This window comes from Xiphophorus couchianus, chromosome 19 (genome assembly GCF_001444195.1).
Source record: "Xiphophorus couchianus chromosome 19, X_couchianus-1.0, whole genome shotgun sequence".
NCBI lineage: Eukaryota > Metazoa > Chordata > Actinopteri > Cyprinodontiformes > Poeciliidae > Xiphophorus > Xiphophorus couchianus.
This window is the reverse complement of record NC_040246.1, coordinates 13122459-13143352: the sequence shown is the minus strand read 5'-3', so window position 1 is coordinate 13143352 and position 20894 is coordinate 13122459. Positions and strand designations below refer to the sequence as shown.

At 40.8% G+C, this 20894-nt stretch overlaps 1 protein-coding gene across 6 annotated transcripts in view; it reads right to left on the bottom strand.

Annotated features, from left to right (window-relative positions):
• Positions 1 to 20894, bottom strand: part of dlgap2a (discs, large (Drosophila) homolog-associated protein 2a) — a 159380-nt gene that overhangs the window by 98937 nt on the left and 39549 nt on the right. Inside the window, exon 1 of one of the 6 annotated variants that reach the window (XM_028000793.1) lies at positions 19863 to 20215. The exons of the other annotated variants lie outside the window; for them this stretch is intronic. The gene's annotated coding sequence lies outside the window, so the exon portion shown is untranslated. Of the gene's footprint in view, positions 1 to 19862; positions 20216 to 20894 lie in introns of those variants that run through there. 6 annotated transcript variants of the gene reach the window in all.

Sequence of the window (20894 nt, the reverse complement as noted above, 5' to 3'; positions counted from 1 at the left end):
AATAGAATGAGAGACTCTGTACGAGCTTATGGGGTATATTAAACATGACCTTGTATTCAAAGTGTCTGGGTTAACAAGCTCTAACTAGCAGTGTGACAGCAACAGAGTCCATCAAAGTTGTCTTTAAGTAGCCGTGACTAAGTGGTAGCTGGTTGTAGATAGGGCAAATTTGAAAAGGTGCTCTGCACAGCTCAAATGACAGACACTGAAAATTACTCACAAAAGGGAGGCAATTAAACACTCAGGCATAGTACAAGTTACAGGTGAAATTTCAATAAATCAGAATGCCATAACATGGCCTAGCTTAACAAGTGCTAACTTGACAATCATTCTGCAATCAATGGTGAGCCACAAAACATGATTAGTAAAGATTACTTCCCAAAGAGCTATGTCGAAGCATATTAATAGAAAGTTGAGCGCAAGGAAAAAGTGTGGTAAACAAAGCAAAGCAAATCAGCAAAAGAAAAATGGAAGCAAATATAGCCTTGAGAGGATTTTGAGGCCATCTATTCAAAAATGTTGGAGCACTTTATGGATAACCCCGCTGACAAGCTTTTACAAAGAAATTGATTTCATTTTCTAGCAGGACTTGGCATCTGCTCACACAGCCAAAGATCCCATTACCTGGATTAAATACCATGTTATCACTGTTCTTGTTTGGTCAATAAGCTTATCTGAACTAAACCAAGTGGAGAATCTCCGAAATATTGTCAAGTGACAATGAGAGAGATCTGGCTCAACTTGAATACTGTATTGCTCCACTCTGGGATTCTTGGTCTCTTAATGATATTAACTTTAATCTGAAAACCAGAATTCGGCCTTCGATCCAACAGTTCACTTCTTTTACTTTTTAGCATCAGTATAAAGAGTCCAACATTGTGTCTAGTTCAGTCGTTGCTTAACACAACGAATTGCAGTTTTAGCACACATACTAGATTTGTCTGGTGTTGTTGACTCCAGATGACGTCCACCTCTTGTAAATTTCAATCCAAACTTTCACAATACTCACAAGGCTGCAGTTAACCCCGTTGCTTGCACACTTTTTCCATCACACTCATTTCTTGCACTCAACTTCCCATTATTTTCTTGAATACAGCAGATTGACCTTCTGTCCATTACCATCCTTGTGGATGGTTTCAACAATAGTAAACTGAATAACAAGTTAACTGTCCCCCCAAAGACCGTGTATCATAATATGTTGTGTGTATGTGTGTACACACACCTGATTTGAATTAGTGACACATATTTACTCTTTAATGATATTCAAATTTATTGAGATGCTCATTTAAGTAAAAAAAAAAAAAAAAGGTTAACATGGTATTTATAATGTGATGTGATGGAGAGTGTTGAGTCTCTCCAAACATTTATTCTTTGTATAATGAAATGAGTCATGCTCATTCAAATACTAGGGCACATTCACCAGAGCAGTTAGCAGTTCATCTAATGCAGCAATTGGCCTGGTATGGCTGTTATGGGTGGAAGCGCTGGCAGCTGTGACCACCTGAAGGTGTTTTCACACTACTCTGCTTTTATTTTTAAATGTCACTTCCATGTTTGCCTACAACCCAATAGGGAATGGCCATGAGGCAGATGGAGAAGGAAAGAGAGAACTGTAAACACAATGGTTTATATCTATAATTTGAGCAAAGTTTAACCTCAAATTTTGCACTTGGTCTTGTAGAAAGTGAGTAAAGAAGAAGCTATGTTTAATATAATGAACACAGCCAAAGCACCAACTAAAAAAGATTCCATGTTCCTGCACATGCAGAGCATCTCAACAGCATGACACTGCCACCACCATGGGGAATATTGGCTGTATTTATGCTAAAATGACATTACACACAGATGGACTGACTACTTGGGGGACTTATGAAGGTAACTGGTTGGGATGGAATTTATTTAGGGCTATTAAAATAAAAGGTTTTGAAAAAGAAGCAGATTTCTTTATGTTTAACTTCTTTGAATATGAAAACTACCTCTTAAAGATGGCAGCTGAAAAATATCCTAATCTGTAGAAACCTTGAATATCTTAGATTCACAAACCCAAATAAGGAAAAGGAAGTAATTTCTTCATACTTCTGCAAAGTTCACCAGTGAATGAAAAGCACTGATGACAAAACGTGTTATTTTTCAATGATATAAAATTGCATTCATTTGACAATCTAGATACTCATCACACTGGTCTATAACAATAAATCCCAATACACAACCCTGACAAATTCTGGACAAGTTCAAGGACAATGAATACTTTGACAATCCACTGAAAAAAATACTGAATTTAGTTTTTTAATCAAACTATTTTAAATTAAATAAAATGTAAAAAAAAAAAAAAAACATTCTTTAACATTAAAAGTGTTCATTCATTATACTCAATTATTTATCAGTGGTAACATTTAAATATGGTCAAATTTGCAAGTCAAATCTTTTATATAATGTGTGCTTCATGAAGGCTGGTGATATGTACACACACACAAAATGCTTGCTCTCATTTTCTGCTATTTCATGTATAAAATCAAATGATGATGTTGAAAAGCAACTATTTAAGCATGTTTCATCATTTGCCTCTACATGCAAAAGGAATTCAATAAAAAATAAGTGCTGTATGCACAGAGCTCCTGTGACATGATTAAAGACTTACAATTCCAGGTAGAAAAACTGTTTGTTTTTTTTTGTTTAAGTGCTTGCATCAACATTTCACAGATGGTTTCCTTTTGAGTCTACATTTAGCTGCTCACACTTCAATTTCACAGCGAGAAAGAGATAAAAGAAAGAAAGTCGCATCTCCATTAGTCTGTATGGAGACAGCAGCAAGAGATTTATGGCCCAGCAAGAATAAACAGCTGGAACTTATGGGACCCGTCTGTCTTTGTCAGAATCAGCCTTGAATTTCCAAGGATAAAAGTCAAGTCACGACTTGTTGGTTGAGGGTCAAAAACATGTGATGATGCATGAGTCCATCATCCAGTTTCCAAAGCAACTCTGGGACAAATTATAGACTTTAGAAGAAGTGGGTAGGGTTATGAGAGATAAAGAATATCACATGTTTTGGAGTTTAATTATGTGGAAATAAAACAAGAGTGTTCCATGTTTCATCATGCAAGTTGTTTGTGGGATCAGAATGTATTTGTGGTTTCTGTCATAAAATACACACATGAAGACTGTTACATGCCAGTCCCAAAGTGACAGAGTCTAAATTATAAAGACAGAGCTGTGCAGTGTAACTGTATTGGGGGGGGATTGGACACTCCAGGGGACAGACGCCATTTACATTTTCCCCCTCAAAGCTGGTTATTTATTTCAGTTAAATACAAGCCATCATTCACTCTTGGTTTCTGGTCCAGACTGATCTAATTAATAGCAAGCACATCATCTCCCATATGTGGAACCTGCGTAGGAGTTTGCTTGTCGATCAGTATCTGCCGCCTCTGCAACAAAATATGATTCCAATCAATGTTGTAATGGCCTAGAAGCACTGGCTCTAATCGGCCTGGCGGCAGTAGCAACTACATGGGCAGGAACAACGTGTGTTCACTGCTGGGAAATTATTTATGTTTTGTGAATGCTGAGAATCATATAAATTGAATTGCGTTTTGGTAATACGTTCAGTGGAACGACTTAAACATGAATAATAAAAACACCTTAAATGTGAGTTTAAATAATATGTAAAGAAGGGAAAGGCGAGGAAAAATCTTGGGGGTATGAGTTGAAAAGAAGCAATTGTTAATCTTTAAGGAGTGGGTTTTGAAAGGACAATGGAGTTGTCCACAAACACTTGATTGAGAAGAGAATCAAAGTATTTCACAAATATTTTGTGCTTTGATTTTTTTTAAATATAAAGAAATAAAATGTTTGTTCTTGCTTTTCAATATGATGTTTGAAGAAATATATGGTCCTTTTTTTTCTCAGAGATGCACTAATCCATCTTCCAGAAAGTGCAATCACATAATTTCCCCCCTGTTTGGTTCTAATTGGTTATCAGCAGGTCAAATACTGAAAATGTTTTATTTTTTGTTCTGCTCTTCGACAAATGCACTAAAGATTAAAAAATCCCACAATTTCTAGTCCATAAACAACAAACAGTATGTACTCACAAAGCTTATCCACCTCTGCTTTGATAGAGACATGGGGATAATTGTCCAAGTCCTGCATTGTTCATTGGATTCAAAAGTCGTACCTCTAAATAGCAATGGTGTGGCACAATTTCTTTCTTTTGGCTCTGCCCCAAATGATCTACATGTTGGTAAACAGACATCTTTAGACCTTAAACAAAAGGAAATTGAACTTCTTCTCTTGTTTTTGAAGACATTTCCTTTGTCATCCAAAAGGGTTCATCAGTCTGGACATCACCTCAGACAGGTGACGAAAGCAGCTCAAATGTTGCCAGACTCAGGTGACATGTTTGAGTGAAATGAAAACCACCCAAACAATAAGGTGAATGAAGGATAGGGTCAAAGACTCATTAGAGTTTAGGATTGTTGTTGTGATAGTTCGGACTGCAATGTATCAGTCTTGTCTTCTATACTGAAGAAACCGTTTGGATGAAAACTGAAATGTCTTCAAGACACAAGAGAAGTTCAGTTGCCTTCTATTTAAGCACTTGGGACTGATGTAGAACTTCTACACTGTGATTGTTTTAATCAGCTCCAACTCAAACATTGTGATTTTTCAGATCTTACAAAAAACAAGAAAAAAAGAATGAATTATACAATACCCTTGATTGTTCAGGAATATTGCATTTTATAACCTTCTAGCTAACCATTTAGACAAAGTGATAGATTGTCAAGATAAAATGACATCCTAGTGATGAGATCACAACCTCACGGATACCCAAATTATTCAGACCGGCACATGGTAATGAAATTCAATCTTGTGTCCCTCCTATTCATTAGGAAAATCTGGACTGATGTCTTTTGAAAGACCCACCTTCAATATATGGGTACTTAAAGTCTTCATCCTAATTCTTTGGTATGCAGCAGCAAACATTATAATTTAAAATGGTTCAATATGGGTCTCAATGCATCTCCAACACTTAGCTTTAAACGCTCTGCTTGCCAGCCTGAATGATATTACAAATGCAAGCCTTCTGAAAGCCCTGTGGACACTTTGAGATTTGGCTTCGTACGCTTACTAAAAAAAGAGAAAGAAAACCAACCCATCTGCACTGTGCATCTGTTCGCTGATATCATCCACAATCCTCACCGTAATTTACAGATTGGATTTACTCTTTGGCGTGCTGTTGTTCACTGACGACTTCAAGTCATTCAATCAAACTCCTGCAACAGCTCTGCTTCATATTAAAGAGTTGCAGGGATTTGGGGAGGTAAAGGCAGGTCAATGCTTAAATTTAGAGATCAAAACTAGGAGACAAGGTTTCTATACACACAATCCATGGTGAAGACATCGTATTTTAGGGACTCTGAGAATGAAAACAGACTGAAACCCTGATTGTGCTCTACTTTGATTAATAATCCAAATGTGCTCATCTATTGTCATGTCTGTAGGTGATAATACCAGACATGTGGTACACAGTGGGTTTCACAGCAGCACGTGTTTGGCCTAATGACCCCATCTCTTACAAGTCAGCGGGTCTCTGGCTCAATATGCCGCAGATCAGGTATGTGAGAGGAGAAAGAGGAAGAACGTGGGAGGTAGACTAATGACTAAAGATGTGTTTATCCCCCATACACACACCAACCTTAAAATGAAGTTAGATAGCCACACCATCATCACAGCGGCGCCCCAGTTCTACAGCGCTAAAACAGAGAGGGTGTTAATGTGGAAATTGGTCCTGCTGTGCAGTACAATCCTAACACCAAACAGCAAAGTGCTTTTTGTCACATTCTGCAGTATTTTAAACCTACCTCTCACTTCCTACTTTCAGCTGGTTATTGTTTTAATTATTCCTCTGCAATTTGTACTGTAAAATATAATTTCCCTAAAGAATTAACAAAGCATTGTTCACCTTAATTCAGCAGTAATTCCCACTCTGTGGTCATTGGATGGAAGCTTACCAGGTTCAGCCTAATAAGAGGTGCTGTGGGCAAAATGGTATTTTGTGATCATTAACTGTGTAAAGTGGTGTGCGATAGTAGACAACAACAAAAGGACTCACATTGTCTTTTAGAAAATAGCACCTCGGAGGCTATTTGATGACTTTAAGGAAACTTTTACTGTTACTTCATCTCTCAGGTCGGAAGAGCATGAAGAAAGAGAGACTTTGAAGTGATTTTCCTGTATTCCTGTAGTTTTTTTCATCTCGTCTGGCATGTCCCAGAGACATGTAGCAGCTCGATAACTGAAAAAGGTCCACAACAGCTCGATACTCTTGTGGTAACTGGCAGTCAGCCCCTGTCTTACAGGACTGTAAGGGTCACATGGCCCATTCCACTGATAGTTTCACAGTGACCATTGGTTGTCCCAGAGAGTGCATGCTAGTGATGCAAACAGCCTGGTCTGCCTTTTTTGTTTTAACCTGTGCACTGACTTAATTTTAATGCCAACGCCTTCGGCCCACAAGGAAATTTCCTGTTTCTTTCAATTATCCACCCTGAAACGGTTTGCTTATTTTTGTTGGTCCTGCAAATATGCTTGCTGCTGTTTTAACCTCTTTCAACAGAGAAAGTCACCAGCTACGAAAGTCTGAAAAAAAGTTCACAAATCTCAAAAAACACCTGCTGGACATCCTTTCGTTATATGTCTCTCTAGAGACATAGCCAAAAGGCCTGTCTACTGTTTTTCTGTTGACATTGTGGTTTGACTTGAAATAAAGCAAACTTTGGGAATCCTCTTTTCAACTAATTTGGTCAAAAAAAAAAAAAAATGCCGACACACAAGTGATGTAGTTAAAAAAAGAACATCAAGTGAATTTCAATTCTCTGAAAGTATTTTCCATTCAGATCACTGAAATATGCACCAATAGTGTTCATCTGAATAAATAAAATAATTTTTATTTCAAACTGTTTCATCACACCATTTCATATTTATGATGAAGAACATTTTCTGCAAAGATTACTATTAAAATAGTGCCTTTCAGTTTGGATAGTGGATGTTCATCAAAAACAGGACTGCCTGTTTCATTTAACTTAGTGGCTCCATCTTATGACTCAATAGAGAATAGGAAAATACATCTGGTATTTATACTCATCAATACCATGAATGTCATAATGGTTTTGTGATTTATCTGAGTTTAATTTCTTCTTTTCACATGTCATGTTGAAGCATTTCAGGCATGCCACATATAGAAGCCAGATTGCCCGCACTCCCAGGACAGTTTTACCTCATAAAGAACCTCATGGTGCTGTCCCACTTGCATATTTGGATTTAATAAATAAGAATTTGGCAAGGAGACAAGCCAAATCAATAAATAGGGACTTGTTTTTGTATGATCTTCAGTCATTTTGATAATGATCATTTAATTTTAATATTTATTGTCATGTTGTCATCTAACCTCAAATTTCACATTTTGAAAAAACCAAACTTTTATTCAACAAGGCAATGATCTCAAACATGCATTAAAATTTTAAACTATTATTAGTTGAGATGTTTGAATATAGCTAAGTCTGTATGCAGAATTTTGGCCCTGCTTGGAGTTATATGGTGTATATCAATCAAAGATCATCCATGCATAGTTAAATACATCATTAAAAGTCCAAAACTAATATAATAATCAAGCTTATGGTGAGTTCCTGTAAACTTCTCACCAGCAGTCTATGACTTAATGCTAATTCAATGACAAGCAGGTGCTCCAATTAAGCACAGTAGCAACAGACTGATCCTATTTGTGGTTTATCCCTGAGTATCCCTGATCCAGAATGCTGCTGCTCGCGTTCTCACTAAAACCAGAAAGATAGAGCACATAACACCAGTTTTAAAGTCCCTCCACTGGCTCCCTGTAGCTCAAAGAATAGACTTTAAAATACTGTTGTTAGTTTACAAATCACTGAATGGCTTAGCACCACAATACATTAAAGATCTGCTGTTGTTGTATCAACCTTCCAGACCTCTCAGGTCTTCTGGTTCTGGTCTGCTCTGCATCCCCAGAACCAGAACCAAACGAGGAGAAGCAGCTTTCAGCATCTATGCACCACAAATTTGGAACAAACTTCCAGAAAACTGTAAAACAGCTGAAACACTGACTTCTTTTAAATCTCAACTAAAAACCCACCTGTTTAGAATTGTATTTGAAATGTAATCAATTACAAATTTATGGATGGAACTTGACTTAATGATTGATTCTATATTGCATTGTGTTTCTGTGTTTGTAATGATGTAAAGCACTTTGAAATGTCTTGCTGCTGAAATGTGCTATACAAATAAAATTTGATTGATTGATTGATTGATTGATTGATTGATTGATTGATTGATTGATATATAAAGAGCACAGCATTTTTTTTAAGCATCTTCCTGGTCGAAGTCTTATTTTTTCCCCTGCCCCTCTACCTAGGACAGATGAGTCCAAAACATTGTGAATGTGTAACAGCATGTATATTTAGCATGCCTCATTTCAACTTAGAAAGCAATACAGTCTAGTGTTTCTAGCAGTAATCATCCACTTTTCAATGCACTGAATATTTTCTTAAAGCTGGGGCAAGTAATGGGATATACAGAAAGAGATGTGCAAAACTTGTAAAATAATATTTACATATGTCTAAAGGGATTTATGTGATTTGTTTGTGTGATTTGGGCCATGATGCAGTAAGATCTGTGTACTGAGGGAGTCTCTCAGAGAGATTTTGCTGCACTGATTCCTCTCAAGATCCTTTCAAGATGTTCAGTCAAAAGCAAATATTGCTTATGTTTGTATTGCAGGAGAAAAAAAGCACTGAATAAACACAAAAAATGGAAACTCTTGTTAGCAATAAGAAATTTGATGTTTTAATGTTCAATGAGAGGAAAGGAAATATATTGACAAGAAACACAGACAGGAAAATAGGTGCAGAGTTAGACTAAACTGGTGGTCCGATACAGCTTCCAGATAATCCCTGTGGTGATTATTTAACATTCAGATAAAAAACAGTCTTTGGGTTCTATAAACAGTGACATGTAAAAAAATAAATAAATAATGAGCTTAAATTGTATATTAATTTAAATGGAGAGATCTGTTAAAACGAAGCTTAAGCGGTGATAGTCAAGATATTTGTTCACAATGCTGTGTGAATATTTTGTTAACCTGAAACAGCTGTAAGAAATGCCAACTAAATCATGTTCAGAGGACCATATCCATGGAAAGACCTCCTACCTGACCCTTGGTTATGCTTGAAAGATGCAAACAGTAAGCCTCTACACTCCTATTACTTCTTCACTTTCTTCTTCACTTTGCAATTTCAGCAGTGACGACTCAATTCTCCCACAGACAATACAGTTTTCCCTTTGAAACATTGTTTTCCAGCTGAACATATGTAGGTACCATCATGTGACCACTGCTCGTCAAAGTTTATGTCCATCAGTAACAGATTCTGGAGTTCTGGTGCAGCCTGAGGCCAAACCTTCTTTAACAATAGAATTTGTACAGCAGTCCCAATGTTCCATCCATCCATCCATCCATCCATCTTCTTCCGCTTATCCGAGGTCGGGTCGCGGGGGTAGCAGCTTCAGAAGGGAGGCCCAGACTTCCCTCTCCTCAGCCACTTCTTCCAGCTCCTCCGGGGGAATCCCGAGGCGTTCCCAGGCCAGCCGAGAGACATAGTCCCTCCAGCGTGTCCTGGGTCTTCCCCGGGGCCTCCTCCCGGTGGGACGTGCCCGGAACACCTCACCAGGGAGGCGTCCAGGAGGCATCCTGACCAGATGCCCAAGCCACCTCAACTGGCTCCTCTCGATGTGAAGGAGCAGCGGCTCTACTCTGAGTCCCTCCCGGATGACTGAGCTTCTCACCCTATCTCTAAGGGAGAGCCCAGCCACCCTACGGAGAAAACCCATTTCGGCCGCTTGTATCCGCGATCTCGTTCTTTCGGTCATGACCCAAAGCTCATGACCATAGATGAGGGTGGGAACGTAGATCGACCGGTAAATCGAGAGCTTCGCTTTTTGGCTCAGCTCTCTCTTCACCACGACGGACCGGTACAGCGCCCGCTTGACAGCAGACGCTGCGCCAATCCGCCTGTCGATCTCCCGCTCCCTTCTTCCCCCATTCGTGAACAAGATCCCGAGATACTTAAACTCCTCCACTTGGGGCAGGACACCCCCCCTGACCCGGAGAAGGCACTCTACCCTTTTCCGGCTCAAGACCATGGCCTCGGATTTGGAGGCACTGATCCCCATCCCGGCCGCTTCACACTCGGCTGCGAACCGATCCAGCGAGAGCTGCAGATCACGATCTGATGAAGCCAAAAGGACCACATCGTCTGCGAAAAGCAGAGATGAGATCCCGAGGCCACCAAATCGGATCCCCTCAACACCTTGGCTGCGCCTAGAAATTCTGTCCATGAAAGTGATGAACAGAATCGGTGACAAAGGGCAGCCCTGGCGGAGTCCAACTCTCACCGGAAACGAGCCCGACTTACTGCCGGCAATGCGGACCAGACTCTGACACCGGTCATACAGGGACCTGACAGCCCGTATCAAAGGGCCCGGTACCCCATACTCCCGGAGAACCCCCCACAGGGCTCCCCGAGGGACACGGTCGAACGCCTTCTCCAAGTCCACAAAACACATGTAGACTGGTTGGGCAAACTCCCATGCACCCTCCAGGACCCTGCTGAGGGTGTAGAGCTGGTCCAGTGTTCCACGACCAGGACGAAAACCACACTGCTCTTCCTGAATCCGAGGTTCGACTATCCGACGGACCCTCCTCTCCAGGACCCCTGAATAGACCTTGCCAGGGAGGCTTAAGAGTGTGACCCCTCTATAATTGGAGCACACCCTCCGGTCCCCCTTTTTGAACAGGGGGACCACCACCCCAGTCTGCCAATCCAGGGGAACTGCCCCCGATGTCCATGCGATATTGCAGAGTCGCGTCAACCAACACAACCCTACAACATCCAGAGCCTTAAGGAACTCCGGGCGGATCTCATCCACCCCCGGGGCCTTGCCACTGAGGAGCTTTTTAACCACCTCGGCGACCTCGCCCCCAGAGATTGGAGAGCCCAACCCAGAGTCCCCAGGCTCCGCTTCCTCAGTGGAAGGCATGTTGGTGGGATTGAGGAGGTCTTCGAAGTACTCTGCCCACCGGCCCACAACGTCCCGAGTAGAGGTCAGCAGCACACCATCCCCACTATAAACAGTGTTGGTGCTGCACCGCTTCCCCCCCTGAGACGCCGGATGGTGGACCAGAATCGCCTCGAAGCCGTGCGGAAGTCTTTCTCCATGGCCTCTCCAAACTCCTCCCACACCCGAGTTTTTGCCTCAGCAACCGCCCGAGCCGCATGCCGCTTCGCCCGCCGGTACCCATCAGCTGCTTCCGGAGTCCCACAGGCCAAAAAGGCTCGATAGGACTCCTTCTTCAGCCTGACGGCATCCCTCACCGAAGGTGTCCACCAACGGGTTCGAGGGTTGCCGCCGCGACAGGCACCGACAACCTTGCGGCCACAGCTCCGATCGGCCGCCTCGACAATGGAGGCACGGAACACGGTCCACTCAGACTCCATGTCCCCCACCTCCCCCGGGACGTGTTCGAAGTTTTGCCGGAGATGGGAGTTAAAGCTCCGTCTCACAGGGGATTCCGCCAGACGTTCCCAGCAGACCCTCACAACACGTTTGGGCCTGCCAGGTCTGACCGGCTTTCGCCCCCGCCACCGGAGCCAACTCACCACCAGGTAGTGGTCAGTGGACAGCTCCGCACCTCTCTTCACCCGAGTGTCCAAGACATACGGCCGCAGATCCGATGAAACGATGACAAAGTCGATCATCGAACTGCGGCCTAGGGTGTCCTGGTGCCAAGTGCACATATGGACACCCTTATGCTTGAACATGGTGTTCGTTATGGACAATCCATGGCGAGCACAGAAGTCCAGCAACAGAACACCGCTCGAGTTCAGGTCGGGTGGGCCGTTCCTCCCAACCACGCCCCTCCAGGTCTCACTGTCGTTGCCCACGTGAGCGTTGAAGTCCCCCAGCAGAACAAGGGAGTCCCCAGGAGGAGCACTCTCCAGTACCCCCTCTAAGGACTCCAAAAAGGGTGGGTAATCTGAACTGTCGTTCGGCCCGTAAGCACAAACGACAGTCAGAACCCGTCCCCCCACCCGTAGGCGGAGGGATGCTACCCTCTCGTTCACCGGGGTAAACCCCAACGTACAGGCGCTGAGATGGGGAGCAACAAGTATGCCCACTCCTGCCCGACGTCTCTCTCCCTGGGCAACTCCAGAGTGGAAGTATGTCCAGCCCCTCTCAAGGAGACTGGTTCCAGAACCAGAGCCATGCGTCGAGGTGAGACCGACTATTTCTAGCCGGAACCTCTCGACCTCACGCACTAGCTCCGGCTCCTTCCCCACCAGAGAGGTGACATTCCACGTCCCAAGAGCCAGTTTCTGCAACCGAGGATCGGACCGCCAGGGTCCCCTCCCTTGGCCGCCACCCATCAGTCCCAATGTTAAGGAATATTATACATTATAAAACAAAGATGCAGTAAAATTTGCATAAAATACAGAAAAACATACATTGTACTATAAAAAAAACAAAACTTGGTCTAAATGATAATCAATTTTCCATCAGGCTGACATCATGAAAATCATCACTAGTCTGATGAATCACTGCTATTTCCAGCACTCCCTGTGCAAAATACAAGATAATATATCAAAAATAGTCATGCCTAAATTAAATACAATAATTAGTTATCTGTGTATGCACTAAATAGCAGAAAATGTAAGGATAACACAATGATAAATCAATCTATAATGAAGTTGGCAAAGCAAAAGTGGATTAAAAATAAAGATCCAAAACACTGGAGGAGGTGACTGTGAAACTCACTGATTAACTCACTGAGGGGGAAGTTGAAAGGTAGAAATACTGGAGGACTGGTTGGGAAATGATCCTAATGTCCCTACTTTTGTTTTGGTAAATTTAGAGGCTCAACTTACCATTTTGGAAGAAAATGCAGTACTCTGAGAGCTTGCAATTGGTTTTACAATAATGAACCAAATTAATCAGATAAGTGATGACTCAAGTTACGCTTTAAGTTTTAGGCATCCAGCAACCTGAGGTGAGTGAAGCATTTGTGTGGCTTACAGAAGTTAAAACAATATTGCTATCAGGTTCTTCCAGTGATATTTAAGTTCCAGTTGTGTTGATTCTGCAGTAGTGGAGAACATGGTCTATAAAAGCAGCGATTCGAATGCAGCGGAAATTCCCAAAGACTAATTGAAATGAGAGGTAAATGCACAATTAAGTGGCAGGAGTTTGACAGGGAACTTGAACAACACAGATTATTCTACAAATCCAACAGTGACACCTTCAGACCAGAAGTAACAATACATTGAAGCAAGAATAATGGCTGTGTTTCTGCTAATTTATAATCAAACATAAATGTGTCATAAATTTGGTAACAGTAATTAGAATATTGTCACAAAAGAAGAATACAAAAATAGTGTATGCCAAATTGTATATGCAGTGAGTGACTACTTTAGTTTTGAACCAGGTCTAATGCTCATATTGCTGAAAAATAAAGATTGTTTCCAGAATTCAAAATCCATGGTGTCAATTACAGACTGTCATGCCATGAAATAATGAGAGGCAGTCTGTATTTGGCATCAAGCTGTGTGAACCACTGTGAAGTAATGCAGTGAGAACCCCTGTGAGAGAGTTGCAGAGATCAAACCGAAGGCAGAATAAGCTGCACTGTTGCGGCATCCCTCCACCCACACACTTACCCTGCTCACTCACATGTGCGTACTGTCATCATCCTCTGCTGGAAATGCTGTGTGCGCACGTAATGTAGGTCTGATCATAGTGCATTTGTCCCACACATACTCATCATTAATTTATCTTCATGTCACTCTTTCCCCCAGCTTTTTCTTTTTGGTTCATCATCACGATCCCTCCCCATATTGTTTTGATATATTCCATTCCTTTCTCTCCCACTCACTCAGAGTCAGTAAAACATGCGCATGCACCCATCTATCCGCCCACATACGCAGTTGGCACGGGTGAGCCCCCAACAAGCAGGATGGCTTGGCATGGGGCTACGTAAAGAAACACAAAAAACATTGAGGCACCACTGCCTAATGCTGTCTCCATGGCAACTAAAGGAGATGGGTCCTGTGTTGTAGTGTCAAACAAACAGGATTTTAAGCTAATCAAAATAATAAGCTGTAGGTGTCCTACTACTGTATACAACACAGAGCATTCAGTTTTCTACAATTTTCTTCCTTCCTAACAATGGCATATTTATGTTTATGTGGTTGTAATAACTACATATCACAAGTGAAGATAGATAGAAAATCTAGGATTGCCAGTGGATGTGCTTGTTGAAGGAACATGTAAATTTAAAACTAAATAAAACTATATTCCGAGAACAGATTCGTGCTAGTATGTCCCGATCAGGAATTTGCCAATCGATCCAAGAAAGGTATTGGTCTTCTCAAATAAGGATGCCTGATTTTACATCACAGATCAAACATATTTTTTAAGTCAGAAAACCTACAAATCCTAAATGTATCAAACAAATAAATCACAATAAGTGTTTAAAATTGTTTTTCAAAGGAAATACACAATTTCAACACTATTTTGAAACAAAAAAGTACTTTCAGTCATGTTCTCAAAACCACATTTGCAATTTTGCACATGGATGAAAATGTGTAACCATGGAGCCTTGAAGAGAGTCTTAAATTTTAACACAACAAACTGTTAATGGGAGTAGGTAAAATAGACGTGGCTGCTTATTGATGACAGAATAAGAATAAAGTTAGCACTTTTGCTACAAATATTATCTAGGACATTTAAGCCTATAGACTAACATTATCAGCACAGTTTTAAAAGTTTTCAGGTGTCTCAGTTGTTTCAATATTAATGTGTTCAGCACAAAAACAACCTCTATATGTCTTATCACAGTATGCATTTAACACTTTTATTTTAATTGCAGCATCAGCCTTATTTGTATTTCCTTTCGTCCTCTGCAGTGCTCTTTGCATTGCCAGCCAGGGAAGCAGAGGCAGCATAGCAGAGCAGTCAACAGTTTATCATCCTTTGACTGTATACCAGAGGAATGAAGGTGTGTCAGCAAACTATTGTTGGAGTTAAGGGAAGAAAAAGCATCACAGCTTATTCAAGTGCAACTGTTAAGAAGGAGGACTGAGTGGTGCTTTCAAGTGGCAAAAAGGTAGCTCCGTTTCAGCCGAAAAGTCATTTGGCTTTAATCTTTTACCTGTAGCTTAGAAGTTCAGGCATGGCAGTGGCTGAGAATGCATTGCAACTTATTCACTACTAGGGAAGAGAGAAAAGAGAGAAAGTGAGTGTTGGTGAGTGACAGACCGAAAATGAGGAAAGGGCAGATGGATGCTGCATCTGCAGAAGAAGGGAAAGCTTTCTTCTCTTGTCTTTGGGTTTGGTTCAAGACTCCCATCAGGAGAGAGCTCTCCTCCGAAGAGTCAGCTGTTTGGGGCCTCAGTGACACAGAGCATGTTTACTGCTGGTGTGTGCATGTTTCTGTGTGAGCGCTCCAAAAAAGAGAGGGACTGAACGAGTCATTTGGACCCAGCATGAAGTCAAAACTATTACACCAGCAGATAGATTGAGAACTAATTCTTACTCAAGCCTCATGCAAGCTCAAACACATCCAACAAACATACATAATCTCAACTGAAAACAGCAGCGGGTCAACCACAGTAGGTGGAATGTCTCATCCTAGTTTAAAACATTAAAGAGGCTTATTTCGACATAATTTGTAACATAAATTTTCCACGGAACGGGTGAACATTGGAACATTTTTCTGCTGGTAAATTTCATTTATCCATTTCATTAAGAAGTGCATCTAAATACATGAAAGTTATTTCAACAACCTCATTCAAAAAGTAAAGTGCCTGCTTTATGTAGATTTAATACACACAGTGATATGATTAGAGTATTGTGGCTTCCAACTTCTGAAAATCCTATTTCAGTTTCACATTTATTGTTTTAGTCCACTGTGTTTTTATCAGGTGCAAAGTCAGTCCAGCCATCTAACAGGGAATTCTAGATCCCCTCATGCTTCCCTCTACTGAGGATCTTCATTGAGACGCTAATTTCAAATGGCCAGCAGGATTTAGCTTCTGCTCACATTGCCAAAAGCACCTGCTTTAATAATGATTTAATGTGCTTCATTGTTCAACAAACTGGCCTAGTTTATGCATGGAGGACAGTCTATAGAGTATTGTCAGGATAAAGACAAAAGACACTAGACCCAACAATACAGATGAGCTGAGGCCACCCTTAACATGAACTGGGCTTCCTTAGCAGTCCAGTAGAACTCCAGGCTGATTGCCTCCATGTAGTACAGCACTGATGCACAAATTTATGTAAAAACAACACCATACAAAGTATTAAGTGCACATACTGAACATACATGGGCAAGCTTCATAGTATTTCCACTATATGGTCATGCAGTGCTTAAACTGCCTTACAAGCCTTGATTCAACCCCTGGTTTGAATCAAGGCCAGAGATAATCTTGCTCCTTATCCCGGTCCAAAAATTAGCAAAATGGCCTCTCTAAACAGCCCTATTAGTAAGAGTGTGTCACTTTCTGCTACTACTGCATACCAAGAGAGACCATACTCACTAGAGATCTTATATTACTGGTACTTGTCCTTAGTTTACAGCTTAAAAATAGTTTTCTGTTCTCTTTCACCATTTGAGCTTCAGTGAAGATTACTATCAAGGCAATATCAAAATGTCAAGGTGAGCCACCAAGAACACAATTGAAATTTCATCTGTGCTTTAGCTGAAGCTCTTTTTGTCCATTTCTCACTCTTTACAGGTGCAGTGCATAAGTCAGAAGTAATGCATGCAGAAAGGACTCAAATAAAAATGTGGACCATGAATAGCACCAACAGGGAAAGTATTGCGCACAAAGAAACAAACCCAAAGGAGTACATGGGCACTGACCAGACACTCCTGAACTGTCACTGTCGGTGAAGTTAATGTAGACTCTGGGTTTAAAATGCCACACCCGCCAATGGGCATACAGGACAACACTTCAGCTATGACAGAAAAATAAATGGGGGTCACTAGACTGGCCCTGTGTAAATCATTTCAGATTACAGCTCTATGTCTTTGTGAGACAAATGGGACTCTCCTCAAAGGAGGAATATTATTTTTCCAGAATTTTAAAATGTAATTTCTATTCATTTAGCTTAACATTGAAATACTGGGAATTAAAGTGTACACATTACAATTTATGATACCCTGAAAATGATTCAACTCTTTGTACCGTTTCACACTTTGTCAAAATTCATAAAGTCATAAACCTCAATTGCATTCTTTTCTTGATTAGTGAACAACCAGCACAATGAAGAACAAGGAGTGAGCAGACATGTCAGGGATGAAGGACGTTTAAAGCAGGTTAAGTTATAAAACTACATCTTAAGTTCTTAGTATCTCACAGAAGACAACTAACTACAGGGTGCAAAAGATTTTTGAGCACAGGGAAAAATTCAAATACAGTCAGAGCTAAAATCAAATTGTTAAAATAAAAGCATATTTATGTTTCAAACCCAGCTCATAATCTGTAGCTCGAGTAGAAAACAAAAAAAAACCCAGTCAAATCTGAATGAATTTGAGCTACTGTACAAAAAATATGTTTATACCTTACAATTTAAAACATTTTCAACATTTTTAAAATTTACATTGACAATCAATGTAGCCCTTAATTTCTACTGATAGAAGTGGAAGTCTTGTTTTGAATTAAACACAATTCTAATCAGTTACTAATATACTTAAGCTTTTTGGCCTATTGAACCAGAACTTACAAGCTCTCAAGTCTAAAAATATAATTTCTAAAATGCTATTTATTAATTGGTTAAGGCATGAATTATAAGTCAACACTGACTACAAGCAAAGCCTCTTGATTGGTAGTAGTCAATTGTTTCCCTCTACATAAATCGATGTAAATGCTTGGGTGTTTTGGGAATACATGAAGCTACAGAATACAAATATCTAACATTTCAGAGTGCTGTTACATATGTAGGAGCCTGTGGCAGTGAAGCTGGTGGTGACCATATGGTTGCTTTCATTGTCATTATGTTGTAATTTTCTACTGAGCCAATATTCTGTCAAAAACATTCACATATGGAAAACCACCCTTAAATGATTTCTGGTGATTCTCTTAGAACTCTTATCAAAATCTGCTGGAATCAAGTTGAAGTTGTTTATATTGTTTGTAAGCTGAAAGGTTTTTGAAAACTTAATACAATTTGAGGGATTAAAAAATACAAATTGGAAACATCCTGGATTCATCATAATCCAAGAAGATTTCAAACATGGCTGTCCCTTGTATATGTCCATTTCTATCAGATACACTGTTTATGAAACTTTTTATTCACTGATTGTTCAATTTTGTTTCCTTTTTTGAGTCATAAAGGATTCATTTCAGTCTACTTATTCAGAGATTTAGTATTTCAGCAGGTCAGATTGTTTTTTGATGAATGCAGAGAGCTTTTAATTGAAAAATTTTTAAATGAGAAATAGCCAATTAAAATTCTGGCCATCTTGAATAATGAGATAAACAGTAACTAGTTGGGGTTCCCTTCCTCACGTAGACACATTGTGTATATTGAGGCATTTGCATAAATGTGGCATTAGCCAAGCAATTGCTCATGTATACAACAGCTAATTCCAAAATGATGAGTACCCCATCACCTGCAAATACACCCAACAGAATTGTGGAAGTTGCTTTGGATTACAAGTGTGAACTAACAATGAAGAGCCTCTCAAATCAAGCCTCTTCTGTCTGTGCCAAAGGAAAGCTTAGCCCCTTTGCAGATTTGGAGGGAGAGAGTCTGCCTGCAGTGCAGCAGTGAACATGAATGTTCAAACATCTCCTCTGACTGACTGCAGCGCCTCTTTGCTTCACCAAGCAGCCTGGGAAAGCGTGGAACCTGGGTTGGGAGAGTGACCATTTCCAATAAAACGCCAGCCAGTACCTGATAGAGCTGGCACTGTGCTGCTCCCGGGTATTTCCCAGAAGAGGGTATATGCTGCTGACGTGTGTGCTCACAAATTGAGACAACAGATGAGCGGCAGTTGATATGTTAAAAGGGAAAACACGCACAGAAACGTAAACATGCCAATTTCTCCTTGAGTGCAGACTAAAAGCACTTCATTCACAAAACAGTGCAAAGGCTGCCCACGCAAGAGTTCACCTATTCCACTTTTCATGAGACGCATGCAAACGCCCACACTAACACTGCGCACCCCCTCACACACGCACACACGCAAGCACACACATAGAGTGGTGCCCTCAATGCACACAGCTGTCACACAACCTCACAGCTCATCTCTCGTGAATTACTCTAAGTGTGAGGTACCGCTGCAGGGTTTCCCCTGGAATAATAATAAAAAAAGCCTAGTTCTTTCCTGCATCTTTCGGATATATCATTCATTGCTGCCTAATTCAGTTGGATCACCAATGAAAATGTGTGGAACATGCAAACTGTGTCCAAACACATAAGCACAGATGAGTGAAAGAGTTAACAATTTTAATTTGGTGCAGTCGAAAAGGATTTATTGCAGAGGTCTTTGGCATGTGATAGAAGCTCAACACACTGACAAAAAGCTCAGCATTGCAGACCCCCAAAGATACACTACGGATGCATTCATGTCAGATGCTACCCACACCTTATTCTAAACTTGTTTGCACTCAACTTCAACAAATACGTCCCCATTAGAACATGTTGACTCTAAAAAAAGGGTGAAACTGGCACTCTGCATTAAAATAACAACTTCGAGCTTTAGAACTTACCTTACACCTATTCTGCAACCAGGAAGCATCTATGAGCGCAGGGGTTCTCGGTTCTCCGCAGATAGCAGAAGATCATACATGGAAAAGTCTTCTTCTCTCATCTATTCTATGACTGCAACCACCACATTCATCCAGGCATTCTGATTACAGGCATGTGGATGGTGGAAAGATGATTGCCTAAAAGGGAAATACTGCTTTTTGGGGAAGTAAAGGAGAGATTCTCAGGTCTCCTTCCTCCACTCAGACGAGTTGCGAGCGCACCGTGAGGACCATCCACTGCAGCAGAGCTGAGCAGCGTGCAGCAGAATGAGGAGAGAGGGGAAGAGAGAGAGAGAAGAGAGGAGAGAGACTAGAAAAACAGGCATTTACTGCTGCTGGTTCCACGAGCTCGGCGGGAGCAAAAATGTGGGACTGGAGTCTGGATCCTCGTATTTCCACTTTATTGAGCTTCTCCCCGAACAAATGAAGACTAATGGAGACAATGGGAGGACAAACAGAGGAGATGAATAGACCAAGATAGCAAGAGGCTTATTTTTTCTCATGCCACTATTGTAGTTTTCTTTTCCATGACATGCAATATCTTTTCCTTTCCTTGCCCGGAAATGGTTGTTGAAAGTACTACTCAGCTGATAACATGTTAGGAGCAATTTCCAAAAACATATTCACCATTTTGACAGGTCTACCACCACTGACAATGCTTCTTTTTATTATTCTTTGTTCTCTTTCTTGTGCTCTCAGTTCTTAATGCTTGACACAGTCCAAACACGGTTTCTATTTTTTTTTTATGTATTTCAGACCAAAACAGTTAAAAAATGAAGTGACTAACATTAAAATTAGATAGTGACAGTTGGAAAGTTTTTTTTTTTCTTTTACGCATATCATGAACTTAAATGTCATAAACCTTTAGGCTTTTTCTACAAATTTTAACAACAGGAACTCAAAATGTATTATTAGCCACTGACATTCAGATAAACGTCTCTTAGAAAGAGGGAGAACTGGAAGAGTTCATTTATTGGTTTCCTGGTTTGGAGT